The sequence below is a fragment of the Saccopteryx leptura genome, chromosome 2 (genome assembly GCF_036850995.1).
Source record: "Saccopteryx leptura isolate mSacLep1 chromosome 2, mSacLep1_pri_phased_curated, whole genome shotgun sequence".
NCBI lineage: Eukaryota > Metazoa > Chordata > Mammalia > Chiroptera > Emballonuridae > Saccopteryx > Saccopteryx leptura.
Window position 1 is genome coordinate 60,696,999 of NC_089504.1, and position 18,912 is coordinate 60,715,910.

An 18,912-nucleotide genomic window follows, 5' to 3' on the forward strand; every position below is an offset into this window, starting at 1 on the left:
AGCATTTTTTAGCCCCCATGCAGATCACCGACCTGAATCTTTTCTCTCCAGATAAACTTGAGATTTACTAAGAGGGAGGAGACAAAGGATTCTAAACTTTGTTGCTTTAACGGGCAGACAAAATTTGTATGTGGTAGTGTTCCCTCTTGTACCTCATAGAATAACACTGATATGTAACCACAACAGCAAACAGTTACATAGTGCTTACCCGGTGCCAGGAACATGAATCACTTGGCACACCTACTGTGTGCCAGGCCCAGGCCCTGCCAGAGTGCTCTATCTATTAGAACTCATCTTACCACCACACCATGCCTGGACTGTTGATGTTATTGGTCCAGTTTTACACTTGAGGACTATGAGGTTTAGGCAAGCTAAATAACTCATCTGAAGTCACACAGCTAATCAGTCATTAAATTGCTTTAAAATACAAGGCCTGGGTGCTTTCCACTTTGCTACATTTATACTCAAGGTGGTCATTTTAATGAAATTGCAATGGAAGATTAAGGAACAAAAAGATGAGTGCCATGAAAGCTCCACCATTCTGTAAAGCGTCATGCTCTGTGGGCAGATTTGTGACATCTGGTCCAGTGGGGGAGAGACTCTCACAGTAAGTGTTGCAGTCAGCCTCAGAGTTCAGAGAGCAGGACAGCTTGGATATGTGGCTCATCTCTGTCTGTCTTTAAAGTAATTAATAAACTGGCTCATGTGGATAGGGCTGAGCTCCATGTACTAGTGATAATGCTATTGATGACGGTTGTGAAAACAATGGTAATGCTAAAGTGCTATTGATTTTTCAGAATTTTCTCAATTATTTTATTCTTTTAATTTTTCTGTCATTTTGTTATATTTTATTGAATAGCAATGATAAACACTACCTACATGTTTCTGGATTCTGTCTTTAAACATGGGAGTTAAGAGCAAGGACTTTAGATTGTGACTGAATGGGGCTTTGAGCATGTAGGGGTCTGTTATTCCCCTTTAGTGGCAGCAATGCTTCTCCAACAGTGGTTCTCCATCTCAGCTGCCCCTTTGAAAAATCCTGAGGCCCAGGCTACACCCAGGCCATTGAGTTAGACTCTTTGGGTGTGACCCAGGCATTAGTAATTCTTAAAATTCCCCATGTGATTCTAGTGGGTAGTCAAGTGTGAGCACCAGCATTCTATAGCAGTGGTCCATATACTCCTGCGTGTGTCAGCATCACCCGGAGAACAGGGGCTCAGGTTCTGTCCTTCTTCAATAAACTGGGAGCCTTAGGTTTAGTATTAAGTCCCAGGTGATTCTCGTCAAGTTGAGAATTACCTCTGTATTTCATTCTTCTTTAGGTTGTTCTACTCTATATTTAAAATGAAAAAAAAAAAAGATTTTATTCCAGGATGAGGATTGTATATGTTAAAAACTATATGCAGGTGGGTCTGTTGTGAGTCCACGAGAGTCATTACTAGGCTGTGGGCCAGCCATGAGTCTATTCCCCATGTCCTGTAATGCCATTCTAGGCTTCCTTAGCCCTTTCTCTTCTTTTTTCTTGTCCTTTCTTTTCATTTCATTTCTTCTCCCTTCTTTTCTTCTTCCTTCCTTCCTTCCTTCCTTCCTTCCTTCCTTCCTTCCTTCCTTCCTTCCTTCCTTCCTTCCTTCCTTCTTTCTTTCTTTCTTTTCTTTCTTTCTTTCTTTTTCTTTCTTCTCCTTTTCTTTTCTTTTCTTTTCTTTTCTCTTCTTTCTTTTCTTTTCTTCTCTTTTCTTTTCTTTTCTTTTCTTTTCTTTTCTTTTCTTTTCTTTTCTTTTCTTTTCTTTTCTTTTCTTTTCTTTGAGAGGAGTGGAGATAGAGAGACAGACTTCTGCATGGACCCAGACCAGGATACACCTAGCAACCCTCTTCTGGGGCTGAGGCTAGAATCAACCGAGCTTAACACATTACAATTGACCATCACAAAAACTTACATCTAATTTTAATTCTGGTTATACTTAGAACATTTGGTGCCTTCTGAATTGCTATGTCTCTAAAAGAGCCTTGGTTGTTTTGGTAGCAAGCCCCATGTTCCAGGAACAGTCTCCCCCCACTCCCCCTGCCCTGCCAAAAAACTCCCAGGACTTGTATGGTCATGCACCTCCTCTAAGTTTAAACATCTGAATCCCTGAAGCTCAAATTAGTTATATCATGGACACAGTTCAGCTCATAGCTGGTTGGCTGCCCTATTGTAAACTTTTGGGTTGCTGGGAGAGCTAGACTTTACTAGGCTCATTCCATACCATGCAAGGATCTTCTAAAAACAAAATTCAGATCTTACTTCTCCTCTGCTCAGAGCTCTAAAGTAATTTTCCATTTCTCACAGGGTAAAAGCCAACTGTCTTACAGAATGTGCCAGGTCTTCATGATATGCCCCTTCTCTCTGCCCCTGGTTCACTGTGCTGTAGCCACCCTACTCTCCTTCTTGTCCTTTGACCACGTGGATATACTTTCACCTTAGGGACTTTGCACTGCTTGTTCCTCTACTTGGTACCCTCTATCTCCAGACACCCATCTGTCTCTTCTTCCTTGAAATATTTGCTCAAATTATCACCTTTACAGCTAGGCCTACCCTGACAATCCTATTTCAAATTGCTACTCATCCCTGTAACTGACACTGCTCACCCTACTTACCCTGGTTTATTTTCTCCCATAGCACTTAGCAAAATCTAATAAATAAATATTTACTTAATCATTTTCTGTATTGTCTGTCTACCCGTTAGGGTATAGATGGGAATTTTTGTCCGTTTGGTTCAATGTTGTTTCTCCAAGGTCTAGAGTAGACACTACATGGGATCTGGTACCTGATAAATATTCAATAAATATCTATTGAATGATTGAATTTTTTTACTGAGACAGAAAAATGAGCCCCTAGATCTGCAGTAGGTCTGATTAGAAGCTTTTTACTCCATGCTTTACTATTCTATATTATGCTCCATATTGGAATAATTCAACTAAAGTTAGCCTTAGGTATAGGACCAACCTTACACAAGTATTTATTCTAGATGTTTTAATCCTCCAAATGAACTGTATGCTTTGAAATATCTCCCCACAGGCCTGGAAAATGCTCCAGTAGTCAAGCCAGCGTATTCATCCAAGTGAAATAATCTTACTGAGAATACCATAGTAAAAATAATGACAGATGTCTGTTTAGTGTTCACCACGTGCTAAAACTGTACTAAGCATTAATGTGCATTAACTCATTTCATGGCTCTACTATAATTATATGAGCAGGGACTATTATTATAACCCCTGTTAGAGTTGAGGGACTGGCAGTTTGAGTATTGGTGGCAGAATGGGGCTTGTTTGGGAGGAAAGTGTCCAGGGAAAGGAATGGCATATTTGAAAGTTTAGAGGGAAGGGTGGATGTGATATATTGGAGTTACCAGAAGAAGTTAAAAATGGTGGAGTGAAGAGTACAGGTGAAAATAATTCAAGTTGAGGCTAGAACATTCATAGGTCCATCAGCTTAGCAATTCCTACACATGTGTTTTGGTTAATATTTTAAAAACCTCTGGGTCCATGAAATTTTCACCTATCATTATAGGTATTCCTCCAACTTACAGGGGTTTTGTCAGTTGTTTTAAACTAAAGTTATAGCATTTTTATGGGCATCCCTAAAATCAGGGAAATGCAGTGTTTAAAAAAAGTGTTTACCTGCCTGTATTCTCATAAATTTTTTTTTCTGATTGCCAGATCTTTGTGTTATGAACAAAAGTGACATACTCACAATAATTCTTCTGTTACTAGGTCATAAAATGGAGGCTGACATCACAGCACTTTTCATGATAACCTCTTTGTTAAGATTACTACTTCACTCTAAGATCAAGCAGGAAGCTAAAGGCGATAGTTTTTACTTGATTTCAAATATCTAAAACTGTTTAGGGATGATTTGAAAAAAAAACCCCAACAAAAGTTAAGCTGGTAAAAGAACCATTTATCTAAGGAAAGTCTTTCTAGATTTTTGTCTACTTGTAGTAAAAGTGTTTTTGTAGTTTGAAATTTAAGTTTAAAGACATCAGAGTACTGGTAGCATGAGAGATACTCCTGATCTCTTCCCTTAATTTTGAACAAATTGAATAACAATAATGCAGCAAAGAAACCTCAGCTAGGCTCACAGGCATACATGAAAGATCTATATATCTAATGGACTAAAGGTGGGATGATTTGAAAAGGGAAGTGGAAGATAAAACACATTCGTGGTGGGCTCTGGAGAGGAGACAAACCCAGAGTGACTGGATTTTTTCCCCTCTACCTGACTATAGGGGGGAGGAAAGATCAGGATCTCTGGATTTTGTCTGAGGGGTATGATGAGGGAAACCCAGAGTGAATGGATCTCCTTCTGCTTGGAGGAGTGGTGAGGTAGAAGGGCAGAGGGGGAGAAACTAAACAAAGGTGGTTAGAACGCTGGATCATGGCCAGTGTTCCCATAGTCTGCCAGCGGCCCACACTCAGCGGAGACAGAGAAAACTAAAGTGTGGCCCCATAGCCTCCCAGATTCTGTCTCCCTCACCTTGTGGTAAAAATGGCAGAGACAAACCCCACAGCTAGCTCTCCAGAACCATTCTCTCCCCTGAAGAATAGAGATGTTCCAGTCTGGTGCCTGGTCTGTTGAGACATGGAGAGAAACACCCAGAAACCTGAGATCACATTTGCTAGAGGCATAAAGTTGGAAAGCCAAGCTGTAAAGCCCTCACAACAGGCCCCACCCAACATGACTACGGCCCTGCCTACATCATTGTGACAGCAACATCTCAGTGGAAGACAGCCGAGAATTTCATGGAGCTAAAACTTGTAATGCAGCGATACCTACTGAAAGAAACCTCTCAAAACTGAAATTTATTTATCTTTTTTTCTTCTTATTTCTTTTTCACTTTTGAATTTAATATCCTTTTATTTTTTTATTTTTGTGAGTATTTTGTTTTTGATTTTTTTTTTGGTTTTTGATATTTGTTTACTGTGTGATTTTTTTGAGGTGTCATTATTTTTTAATTTTTTATAGTATTTGTTTTTAATTTAATTTTTCAAAATATAAGATCTGAAACAATAGATTACATAGAAGCAAACATAGGTATTAAACTCATGGACTTTGCCTGTAGATAACAATTTATGAATTTGACCCCAAAGGCAAGAGAAGTAAAGCAAAAATAAATGAATGGGATGATAACAAACTCAAAAGCTGCACTGCCAAAGAAATTGACAGCAAAACAAATGGATAGCCAACTAAATGGGAGATGATATTTGCAAACAACAGCTCTGATAGGGGTTAATATCCAAAATATATAAAGGACTCATAAAGCTCAGAGCCAAATAAGCAAACAATCCAGTTAAAAAATAGGGAGAGAACCCGAACAGACCCTTCTCCCAAGAAGACATACAAATGGCCAACAGATCTATGAAAAGGTGTTCATCTTTACTAGCTATTTGAGAAATACAAATCAAAAGTACAATGAGATACCACCTCACACCTGTTTGATTCGACATTATCAACAAGACAGTTAATAACAAGTGTTGAAGAGGCTGTGAAGTAAAAGGCTCCCTCATTTATTGCTGGTAGGAATGCAAATTAGTACAACAATTATGGAAGTAAGTATGGTGGTTCCTCAAAATATTAAGAATAAAAGCACTATATGACCCAGCAATTCCTCTACTGGGCATCTACCCCCAAAACTTGAAAACATTGGTATGTAAAGACACATGCACCCCTATGTTCACTGCAACATGATTCACAGTGGCCAAGGCATGGAAACAACCAAAGTGTCCCTTGATAGAAGATTGGATAAAGAAGATGTGGTACATAAATACAATGGAATACTACACAGCCATAAGAAATGATGACATAGTCCTGTTTACAACCACATGGATGAAACTTGAGAACATTATACTGAGTGAAATAAGTAAATCAGAAAAAGCTAAGAACTATATGATTTTACACATAGGTGGGATATAAAACTGAGACTCATAGACAAAGATTAAAGTAAAGTGTTTATCAGGGGGTAAAGGGTGTGGGGGAGGGGGTGGGGGAAGGTTGTAAAGAGGGACAAATATAAGGTGATAGAAAATGATATAACTTTGGGTGATGGGTATACAACATAATCAAGAGTTCAAATGCTATAGAAATGTTTACTTGAAAGCTATGTACTCTTATTGATCAATGTCACCCTCTTAAATTTAATTTTCTAAATAAAATTTTAAAAATGTAAATTAAGTTTACATAGATTTTATTGTTATAATTTGTCAATTTGTTTAGAAAAATAGGACATAATATAAAATATCATAGAGCGAATATAAAAGTTGACAGTCACAATCATATTCATAATAAATTGAAATTATAACTGCTTTGTAATACTGCAGAAGAGATGATCAGGCACTCAGAAAATTAACACAATGGGAGAACTTTTATATATACTAGTGGGAAATCAGTTCTTCATATTCATTTATCCATTCATTTAACGAATACAGAATACCAGTTAGTGCTGGTCTCTGGTATAGGCACTGGAGATACTACAGTGAGCAAAACAAAGAATTTGTGATGTGGAGTTTACATTCCAGTGGAGAAAAACAGACAATGCGCATGTCAATAAATGTAAATGGACATAAAATGTTAGATGGTGATAATCTCTAAGAAAATGTTTAAGCGACAGGGTGACATGGGTTGAGGACAATGTGACTATGGAAGATGATGTCAGAAGGCAAAGATCAGATTACCCACTAATGGCTGGCCAGGCAGCTGACAGAGTATAGTGGAGTGTTTGGTGGCTCTTTTTCATTTTCACTATTCTCTGTTCTATTTTCATCTGGAGATCAATGTGTGACCCTAGGTACATGGTATTTTCCGAGCCCCAATTTATTCAATTGTAAAAGGAGAGGGTTGTTCTAAGCAGGCCTTTGAGGCTTTCTCTGGATGTGCATTTCTGGCTGGCTCTGTCCCAAGCACTCTGAATGTTTAGCTAGAAACAGGCCAAGAACTCTGAACCCTGAGCACTTAGTTGAGAAATCTGGAGGAAAGGGAGACTAAAGAGCCTAATAGTCATTCAGGCTGTCAATAAATACAATATTCCAGATCTCTTTCTTTGGGCTAAATAGTGGCCCGCAAATATACCAGGTGCTAATTCCTAGAACCTATAAATGTTACCTTATTTGGAAAAAGGGTCTTTGCAGATGTAATTAAATGAAGGGTCTTGAGATGGGGAAATCATCCTGGATTATCTGGATGGGCCTAAATGCAGTCACATGTATAATCATAAGAGAAGGGCAGAGGGGGATTTGACATAGACAGAGGCGAGACCATGTGAAGACAGAGGAGAAACAGATTTGGAGATGCTGGCCTTGGAGATTGGAGTGAGGTGGGCACAAGCCAAGGAATGCTGACAGTCACCAGTAGTGGAAAGAGGCAAGGAGTGAATTTTCCCTTAAAGTCCTGTGTGGCCCTGTTAATACTTTGGTTTCAACCTAGAAATATTGATTTTGGGCTTTTGGCTTCCAGAAACAGAGGCAAATAAATTTGTGCTGTTTTCAGCTATCAAGTTTGTAGTAATTTGCTGCAGCACCTCAGGAAACTAGTATAGTTGGATTACATTTAACTTCCCTGCCCATTTGAAGTTAGATGTGGCCAGGTGGCTACTTGGAAATGATGACACTCCAGTGAGTAGAGGTGATGATGTGAGTCTTTAAGGGCCAGTGTGGGCTTTCCCAGCCTCTCTTTCCCATTTGATGATGAGGAAGCTTGGGCAGTGGCTGCCTTGTTAGCCTCTGTCTCTGCTTGATCATGTTGAACAAATCTCCCCTCTGGACTCATAAAGGATGTGAGTGTGATTGAAAAATTACCCTGTGTTGTTTAAAGCTCCTGAGGCCTGGGGATGGTCCTAACTGGATGCAAGGGGACTGGTTGGATGCTCTGAAACATTCCCAGTAACATTCTTTGTTGTATCATTTGCTCTTCCGTGGTCCTCTGGGTCCTTCAAACCCCCTCTCCAGCATCCACCAAGCCAGAACAGTCTCAAACCATGTCCTCCAGATCACGCCAGGGTGATATTCCAAGGTTCTGTGGTCAAATAAGGAGAAATGCTAGGCTAAGCGAGGAGAAACAGTTTTCCTCCCTGCAAGACTTCTCAGTGGCTTCGCATGCTAACGTGCAGTATGAGCCACTAGGGGAGGATCTGATATTGTTATGGAGTGAATATTAGTCTCCCCCAAACTCATATGTTGACACTCTAATCTCCAGTGTGTTGGTGTTTGGAGGTGGGGCCTTTAGCAAGGTCATGAGGGCAGAGTCCCTAAGTCTTCAAGATGAGATTAGTGCCCGTATATGATGGACCACAGAAGAGCTCTCTCTCTCTCTCAGACACAATGATAAGAAAGCCATCTGCAAAACAGGAAGTGTGTTCTCACCAGAACCCAACCATGTGGCTACCCGCACTTCCAGTCTCCAGAACTGTGAGGAATTAATTTCTATTGTTTAAGCCACCCAGGCTATGGTATTTTTGTTATAGCAGCCTGAACTAACTAAGACACACTATTTTAAAGCCCCTTTTGGCAGTGTGAGGCATTGTGTTGGGCTATGACACTTGCCATGTCGATTGTTAACATACCACATTCCTTCAGCCAGTTAACCCAGGGGCAACTTAGGGAAGGATAGTTTCAAAACAGCTTCCTGTTAAATGTGTGATGGACTATATTCAGTTGTTAGGGAGCTAGTTTAATACTTTATCTGATATATTGCATGTAAATTTTACCTGGCATATGAGGAAGGCAGGCTTTAGGCACCGTGATAAGATTTATCTGAATTTTCCTTACTCACTGTTGGGCAGATAAAATGTATTATGCTCACTTTGTTAAAGTGGCGCTGCCCACGTGGAGGCCGTTGCCCAGGTGATATTAATGTGTGTCTCTGTGGGCAGGCAGAATCCTTGTAGCCTGGGGCTTGGTTTTGATGTGGGGTGGTACAATCCAATCATGCCTCAGAGAAGTGACTTTGTATTAGAGACTTCCCTATTTTGTATATTGGATTAGAGGTTGTGAAGCTACAATATAAAATGGGGACGGAGCGGGAGCTTGCGCTCTTGGTTCCTGAGATTATCATTAGAGGAGAGAGCAGAGCAGAGAGCAGAAGGAGGCCACGTGGAGTAGGCCAAGAGAAGCAGCCAAGATGGCGGAGTGCTGAGTGAGAAGAGAGTGCAGAGTTTGTACAGGGAGAAGGAAGGAGATGGGGAACAAAGGAGAATAAATCTGGTGAGCTAGAAACCTTTGATTCTAGGAAACTCGGATAAGTCAGTAGCTTTGTGAGCACTGAATGTGAGTGGGTTTTGGAGCCCAGTGTGTGTTTTTACTTGCCTGCCGGGTGCAAGGTAGGATTAAAGACTATGTCCCACCAGTTTGTGGCTCCGTTGTTTCTTTACCGACTGTCCGAATCCCATGAGAACCTGCACTGGCCAGGCTGCTGGCTTTACACTCACTGTACTCACCTCCTTGGGCTTGCTCAAAAGCCTGCTTGTCTGAAGAATGTAGCCAAGGGCTTGAACTTGGGAGATCTCTTCCTAGCTTTTACTTGTTTGATTTTTGGATGGAATTCCCCTCTCAGTTTCCCCGGCTATTTCCCCATCTCTTCAATGGTTGAGATCCCAACCCTGGAGTTCTTGGAGCTCATAGGCACTAAGAAACAGGTCCCTACTTTTTATTAGCTATAGTCCTTGGAAAGATTCAAAGCGTTCCTGTAACATCCAAGACCACATGAATCTTTATGAAAAGAGTAAAGCTTGCCAAAGTGAAGAATCAGCATGAGACTTCAAGTGACCTGACTAATAAAAAAATAAATAAGTAACAATAAAAAGTGACTTGGCTGGTCCCACACTTAGTGGAGCCTGGAAAAGCCCCAAGCTCTGGCATTGCTGAGTACCTGTGATCAATTCCCGAGCCGCTGCAGTTCTTCCCCACTCCCCACACCCACTTGCTCCTCATGTAACTTTATAGAGCCCTTCCACTCTGGGTGGGTCGTGCTGGCGTACCCTTTACTCTGATCTCAGCCATGTGGTGTGCTTTGGGTCAGTAGTGTACCAGCTCTTTGAGGGAAAAAAATCCTAATTTGTAGTGTTTGCTGATATTTTTCCTCACTTCGATCTACCAGCGATGGATGACTCACAAAGTTTCTGAATATTTAACAATAGGCATTTACAAACTGGAGGAGCCAGCTCTGGCAAACTGCTGCTCTGGGCCAATAAAATGATTGTGACTACACACAAAAACAGGTTTTGAAAGCGCTCGTGGGCTTAGGCTTGCTCACTCTTGCCCCTCTGCCATTGCCGTGAGCACTGCCTGGCTGAGCCTGTTGGAAATGAGAGCCATATTATGGAAGGAGAAGTCAGACCCTCCTCCACCTCCTCCACTGGGGAGGGAGAAACAAGAATGCAAGGGGAAGGAGCTAGCAGGGGTAGCTGAGTCAACCAATTATGGATTAAGTACTTCCTATAGTCCTCTGAAAGGGTGCTTAGGGCAACTTGCTACACAGAGAAAGGAAGATAGAACTTATCTGAAAACCCCTTCTTCTTTTCTTAAAAGTTTTCAAGACCTTAATTTACAAATTCCAATGCTTATTCTCTGATGTCACCTAAACTGACCCTCCCATCCTGGAGTCATGTGAGTGACCTTTACCTCTAGACAAAGGGATCACGAACCTCTTGCATGAAAACCTGCATTCTGTAAAGGGTGTATAAGATGTAAGAAATCTAACTTTGGGGAGTACGTGTTTGGTTGCCTCCCTTTGGGGTCACACTGCTCTGCTGGCTAAATAAATCCTACTTCCTTCATCAAGTTGTCTGGGCATTTTTGTCCACTTTGATTCCTGCAATAATTTGGAGCAAGGATCCCCAGTTGCCCCAGCTGACCCCCAACTGACTTCAGACACACAAGTACTAAACATACTGATAGATGTCACTGCAGCTGTGTGGTTGTTTGTTACACAGCATAATTGCAGCTACAGATATAGTGCTTAATAGCAGCAACTCACATATGAGAGACATTCCCCACCTGTTTGTTTGTTTGTTTATTTATTTATTTATTTTTTACTTCACCCTATTCAGGACAGGCATCTGACCAGCATTTAAGAATAACAACCTATGCAGTTCTTCCTCCCCTACTGGAGGTAGAACCTTTGGTTGGAAGAGTAAAACTTTTCCACTTTTAGAAAGTCTTTTGAAAACTCTCCTTCTGCAGGTGTACTTTGGCTGGTAAGGCTTGGGGCTTGCCTTGGGTGTGCTTTTGCATTGGGGGAACCTCAGAGAGTTAAGTTTGCCACAGAGAGGAAGATAGATAAATAGATAGATAGATAGAGAAAGAGAGAGAGAGAGGCCTTAGGGGAAAGGAGAAAACAATAAGCTACTTGGAGTTATCAAGTTTGTAAGATAGTGTCCCTGGCTTAATGAATGGCTTGCAAATATTCCAGGCAGAGGACTGCAAATGCAAAGACCTTAAGAGGGTGTTTATAACTGGCCTCAGCTCCTTTCCAGACATGAAAAACTATTTAGCAGATTTGCTGGGTATGTACTGGTCACCTAGGATATGTATTTGGTGTGTTGGGGTCTTCACTCATGACAGGTCAGGCAGGTGGGGTGTTGTACATAGACATGGTCAGTACCTTGCCGAGAGCCCTGAGAATTAGGCACATTTCAGTGCTCTGTCAAGTTCCTACTGCCAGACTCTGTGTTCCTGTGCCTGAGGTCTTTTCTCCAGAGTCCAGCAAGCCCTGTCCATCCATGGCCACGGGAGCAGCCCTCAACCAATGACTCTTGAGGATCAGTGTATAAATACTCCAGTTCCCTTGCATGTTGAATTAGGATGATTCTGAGGTTTCTCTTTTGCATAAATTCTCAGTTTCCCAGTTGGCTTAAGCTTCAGGAACCTACAGAGGTAGTGGGCTTGAGAACGTACTCCTTATTGGTTGCCTTTCCCTGTGTCCCACACTCCTACCCATGTTCCCCACACCTCCTAACCCCCCCCCTCCCAAATGTCTTGTCCTTGAATTCTTATCTTGGGAACTGCTTCTGGGCAAACTCAAATTTAGAACTGTTATAATCAAAGCAAGCTAAAATTCTAATAAGAAGTCAAGGGTTAGCAAACACGATAGGTTTACAACCAGTTCTGAAGTTCTACCCTCGGTGCTCCAGCTAACGCCTTGCATGGAAGACTCACTTTGGGGAAGATGCAGAAACACGCTGACAGCTGAAGCAGGCAGCCTCGCCATTGGTCAGATAACGGGGCATCAGTGAAGTGGAGGGATCCAGGACACCGGGCGGAACCATGAGCTCACCGCTGAGCTCATGGTGCTGGCCAGATCTTTTCATTTTGTTTCCTGCAGGGCAGTAGAGCCTTTATAATGTTCCTAACTAATCACCCATGCTGACATTCTCTCATTTTACCAATAATAATCCAGTATCTCTTTTGGTAATTAACTTTGCTTTTGGATAACAATATTTTAGATAGCTAACACTTAAGGTATTGATTCTTGATTAGGATCCCTTATATACTAGTTAACCATTTCTTCTGGGTTATTGGGGTTTAATATAGGAAATTTACATAACTATAAATACTGATTGCTTGTAGGGTATAAATTAGAATGAACTTGTATGTACACACACATGTTCTCTCTGATATATACATATGTAAACACATGCACAAACATGTCACATGTTACACTAAACTTCTCCCCACAGTGTTGCAGCTGAAACGATCTTGCATGAGACTCAGAGAAACTTGCCTGTGTAAAGTGCCTGACCTCATAGTAGGTGGTCACTTGCGTCCATCCATGTAGGTACTACCTCGTGCCTGGCATTGTTTTAGGTTCTAGGAATATGACAAGAATACAGTGGATAAACCCCCTGCCTTTAGGGAGTATCCATCCTTGTGTGGGATGCAGACAATATGTAACAAATGCTGATATGCTATTTTGGTTTGTAATAAATGTTACTGAGAAAAATGAAGCATGACTAGGGATGAAGGAAACCCTGAGGCAGAGTGGGGAGGGGTGAGTGAAGGGCCCTTGCCATTTTAGGCAGGGAGGGCCTAACTGGTAAACTGACATGTGAGCAGAGATCTGAAGGAAGTGTGAGGGTCTGAGGAAGAGAGAGGGGATGACTAGTGCAAAGGCCCGAGGCAGGAGGGTGCTCTGAAAGCCCTGGGGACCCCGCAGAGGCCACTGTGGTTGGAGTGGAGGGCAAGGGAGAGAGTTGCAGTGCTGTGCTCAGACAGGGCAGGGAATGGGTCAACCAGGGTTTGTGGCAACTTCAGTGGCTTCCACTTTGGGTGAAATGGAGTACGATAGTCACCTAATCTTGTTATGTTTTTTCTTTCTATTATTAGAATTACCTGCTAGCGAATGACAGGGCGAGAATTGGACTCTAAATCTGTTTTGCTTCCAAGTTTATGCTTTGGCATTCCACTGTGCTGTCCTGTTACCTGTCACGTCTGTGGTATCAGGGTCCTTGCAGTATAAAAGGGACCCCAATCTCCAATAACCTAGAATGGAAGACAAAGAAAGAATCCGCAATGCTAACGACCCTCCTGCCCACTGAGCTCTGCAGGGTTGGCCAGCCAGTGCCGTTTCCCAGCCCCTTACTTATCCGCTGCTCCCTGTTCTCCAGCTTTGTCTCCTTTACAGGAAGATCTTAGAAATAGTAAGTGGACTTCCCACAAAATCAAAGGAGTTATCCTTACAAAAGATTTGGGATTTTTCTTGTCCTCTTTTGCCTTCTTAGGACTCATAACACTACCTGGATGAAGACTATCTTATTTCTCAAAGGTGATACGCTAATGACATTTAGCCTGAATGACTTCTCTGCCCTTGCTGCTTTCACTGGAGTCATCATATGGAGACACAATTTACATAAGAAGTGGATCTGTAATAAATTTCCCCGTAAATTCTTCCAGCAGCATGCAAACCTTTTTAGTTCCATGGTGTGTGCTCATATAATGATCCTCCACCTGGCTTGGGACCTTTTTATGTGAGAACATTAAACTACTTTTGCTTGGAATGTGGGATGGTTTCTCAAGATGGTACACCTGATTCTGAAGCCGAGATCACAAGCCTTCTTGGGAAGATAGATGGGTCCCTGGAGGCTCCTTAGGCTCTCCCTTGCATTCAGAACTTCTCTCGGGGACCAGCTTGTCTCTGACAACCTTCTGCTTCACATTTGGTATCCCTGTGACAGCCACCGAATGATTGGGTGGGGTCAAGAAGTCAACTGACTTCCTCATATGCTTCTGCCATCACTCCATGTCTGGATGGGGGCAGGAGCCAGCTAAGGTGTCCTGGGTCTCTACAAGGGTGTAAGAGTGACTAGGATACTGATGGGAGTAAAAGATCAATTGGCATACTTCACCAGGCATGGGTTAAGTGGCACAGCCCATGCAGGCTTTTGTCTGGTTGCCGCAAAACTGAGTAGTATGATGATCTCTCCTCCATTGCTTATAACATGAGGGTATTCCTTCCTTCTGGAAACAAGTTGATTCTTAGCAGTGCATAGAATGTTGCTACTGGGAGACCTAATGGGCTCATTCCTACAGGTGGTGTGGCTACAGATGATATGCATTAAAGTATTTCATCTGTCAGCTAATGCTATCCAATGCATAAGCTAAGGAGGAGTCAAGGGGAAGCTTGGCATGGAAGGTCTAATTTAATGAAAAGGATCTAAGGAAACATGGAAGTATTATGTTTGCAACTGAAGGAATGCTAAACCAGGACCTTGTGGTGTTTGTTACCTAAATGGTAACTCCTGCTGCATTCTTAACTTTCAGAAACCTCAGCTGAATCTAAATCTCCTGCTTATTCTTTGTGGAGTATCTCAGTTTAAAGCAAAGCTATATTATCCTGCTTGATATAGCTGGCATGATTGCTGGGTTATGAGTGCAGTCAGAAAACTCTAGCATGAAAGAGATTGTAAATGAACAAATGAATAGAGCAATCAAAGGGCCATCCAATCAGAAATAAGCAGATTAGAACTTCATGCAGCCTCAGACACAAAAAATAGATGGAGTGCTCTGTGTTACATCACAGTCACTCATCTGAGATGCTCATGTGACTCTCAAATGTGGCTTGAGAGCCCGACCTCAGCTCCATTTTTTATAGGCATCAGTCAAATAGCATTCATGGAATGGGATCCCAACTTTTAGTACTGCCGTGATTTGTCTCTTACTGTTTTTCATTTATAAGTATTTCTGTGTTTAGGCTTCGATCAAGCATTTTATGATTATTATTATGGTTATTTTCTAAGCAATGGCTCTCAACCTGGGGTGATTGGAGACATATTTGGTTGTCACAGCTGCAGGGGGCAGAAGTGATACAGGCATCAGGTAGGAAAGGCCAGGGATGCTGCTACACAGGACAATGTATAAGACAGTCTTCCACAAAGGGTTACTTGACCCCAGGTTGAGAAACTCAGATTTAGAGTGATGCTTTTGGCAATTTTTGTTTCAGATAAAGAAGTCCCACATTGTCACTGATGTAGGCCAGATCTACATCATCTTAAGTAGAATGTTTGAATAACTTTCAATTTTCAATAATCTGATTGCACCACATTTATGTCCCTTATAGTGTGTGCTCCAGATTCCTTAGCATGGTAAACATGGTGCCTTTCTCTCAACTCTTCATACCAAATTCAGCATCAGGACAAGTCAGTCATACCTATGTGAAGTACCTCCTTCCACTCGCCATCACCCTAGCTAGGTGGTGCTCTCCCATCATGGTAAAGAGCAAGGCTTCGAAGTAGATCTGGGGGTGAAGTCCTGGTTGTTCTATTTACTAGCTCTATAACTTTGGGCAAGCTCTGTAACCTCTTTGCATCTGTGTTTTCTTACTCATGATGTCAGGATAGTTATAGAACTCCACAGGGTTGTGTGGAGTAATGGCCCATGTGTCTTATGCATAACACATGAACACTGGACACTATTCTGCTTGCTCAGATGCTAGTCTGTTCAAATAAAAACAATTAGAATAATTTCCTAATTGGCCTCTCTGCCTCTTTTCTTAGGATAATCTAGGATAGTGGTATGTATAATTTTTTAATGAAAAGTAATTTAAGGAAACCTAAAAAGAATTTATTGGTCAGAGCTCTTTCACACTCAAAAATAAAAAATGTAGCTTTATTAAATTTCAAGGGAAACTTGATGGGTTCTTCCAAGTTAGATTAATTGCTGTACACAATTGAAGAAAGTCAATTGAAAACTGTTGAGTGTTTTTAGACACTAGCAAGTTAAGTTAATAGCTGGATATATTTGAGAATAGTAATAGGAAAGTGGCTTCTATTATTTCATCCTTTTTTAATTTTTTATAAAATTTTATTTGGAAAATTAAATTTAACAAGGTGACATTGATCAATAAGAATATATAGGTTTCAGGTAAACGTTTCTATAGCATTTGAACTGTTGATTATGTTGTATTCCCATCACCCAAAGTCAAATCATTTTCTGTCACCTTATATTTATTCCTCTTTACACCCTTCCTCCTCCCTCCTCCCTCACTCCCCTCCCCTACATACCCTCCCACTGCTAACCACTTCACTTTTATCTATGTCCATGAGTCTCGATTTTATATCCCACCTTATTCTTAAATTAGATCACAGACTTTATTACCAATCTAGAGTAGTTCTCTGTGGCCTCAGGGTCCAGGTTCCTCACTACTAATGTGGTCCATCCATCATACTGCTGACTTGGACATCACCCCACATACAGGCTGGATGATGCTAGTGTCCACCACAAAGTTCATTCATGGCTCTCCAACTTCTCAATGTTGTGTCCAGTGTCTCTGACATTCAAGCCCACCTTATATTTCTAGTTTTCTCCCGCTTCGTGCCTTGACTGAGCTGGCTCCAGCTATAATGAACCGTTCCTCCCACATGCACTGTATTTTTTATACATTGTTTCGTACTTATGCTGTTCTCACAGCCTGGAGTCCTGTCAAACTCCCATCCCTACCTGTGTAAATCCTACCCTTCACTCTGATGAAATCTTCATTGAGTTCTGTCATCAGATTCACCCAGTTCTCTGTGCTCCCTTTGTAATTTTAGTTGTATTTTTGTTAAAACATTGATTTAATTCTCCCAATTATAAGAAGCTCTTTATTCCTGCATTAGTGGTGGTCTAGATCAGATTGAAACTGTGTCTTAATTTACTTGTCTATCATCCACATTTATGTCACAGTGCTCTGAAAATGGTACACATTCAACCATTACCCTTAGTCTTTTTCTCCAATGAAAAGAGAAGACAAAGCACATAGTTATTAATAACGAAACCTTCTGTGGTATCATTAGGATCAAATGAACTAATGTATATTCATACATTTTATCACCGACACAGTATTTTTCAAATAATATTTATGGCTATAATTATTGCACAGTGGTAAAGCACAGATCCTCTAGCCTCACAAACTTAATTCAGAATGACTCACCATCTCTTAGGTGTCTTATTGCAAAGGTTCGAAGATTTTGGAGCACGTTGGAAGCAAGTTACTTCACCCTCTTTGCTTTGTTTTTTCTCTCTCTCATTTTTATAATAGGGTCTTTATGAAGATTTAAGTGAACAAGATAGTAATTTTCCTGGGCTAGGATTTGGCACATTCAAAGTACTCAATCAATGTTAACTGTCATTAGGACAATTAAAAAAAAATAAGTCATTGCTCAATTTGGCAAATAATGGCAACAAGTTGGAGAAACAAAATATTCACTTCTTTCCTGTATGCATTTCTCCAAAGAGAGGGTAACATTTTGACAGCAGATGAGTTGTATTAGAACCGTTCCCAGGATAGAATTGGACAATTTCCTTTTGACCCCTGTTGTGGCCCTGTATGCTCAGGGCTTCACCTTGAGCTTAGTGTTGGGAAACCTGCCCTGCTTGTGAGCTGATGAGGGTCTACTCTGCTAAGCTTATAGTGTTTCAGATTTTGGCTGACAATAAAGACAGATGCTGTGTAATGTTGAGTGAAGAAATATGATCTCTATTTGGGCATACATTTTTTTCATTACATTTTCTTTCTTCTTACAAATGAAATATGAGTTCATCTCTAGTTACCATGGCATTATCACTTGCCACTTACTGTCTGTCCCACTAAATATATATGTCTTTATACTTATTATAATTACTCCTTTGAAGTTTTAGTTTTATACTTCCAACACGTGTAGATTTTATGATCTCCTCAGAGCATGAACTATTTTCTTGTGACTTTTCATCTTTTACAGGGAAGCCATTAATGGAGTCATGTAAAATCCGGAAATAATCATAACAATTGAAAGTATTTTTCAATTATAGTTATAAATATGGGAATAGGTGAGATTCATAAATCCAGCCACCCCTAGGCAGAGGCCAGGCAGATATTTTAAATGAGCTGGTGGGTCAGGCTGGAGTGGCAGAAAGTGGGTAAATACAGGCTCTTCCCAAGGGTGCACCATCCTCCATAGCTAATGGTTATGCGCAAATGCAAGCCAGGGTTGCCATACCTTAGCCTATTCAAGAAGAGGCAGAGACTAAGAAATCTGAGTCTTAGTTCTGGTTCTTGAATGTTGATGACTATTTAAGTTATTTTTAAAACATTGTGTGGATCAAACAAGGTGTCCGTGGGCCACTCTGGGCCTCCATTTCATGATCTGAGGTGTGTGCAGTCATTCTCAGTTTAATAGACAAATGAAAAGTCTTGAGTGTGAAATAGTGACTATTTCCTAAGAGTATACAAACTTGAAAGTATCTCACCAAGTAATTCTTGGACCATTGAAACTAAAGAAACACTTAGGAAAGATATTTAGTATATTAGTAAAGCTGTCTGTTATTTTCTCAAGTATCTTAATATGGATAATTATAATTGGGAACAAGCCAAATAATAGTCCTAACTACTAGATTTTCTTTGAAAGTTCTGTTTTGACCCCTAATGGTTTATG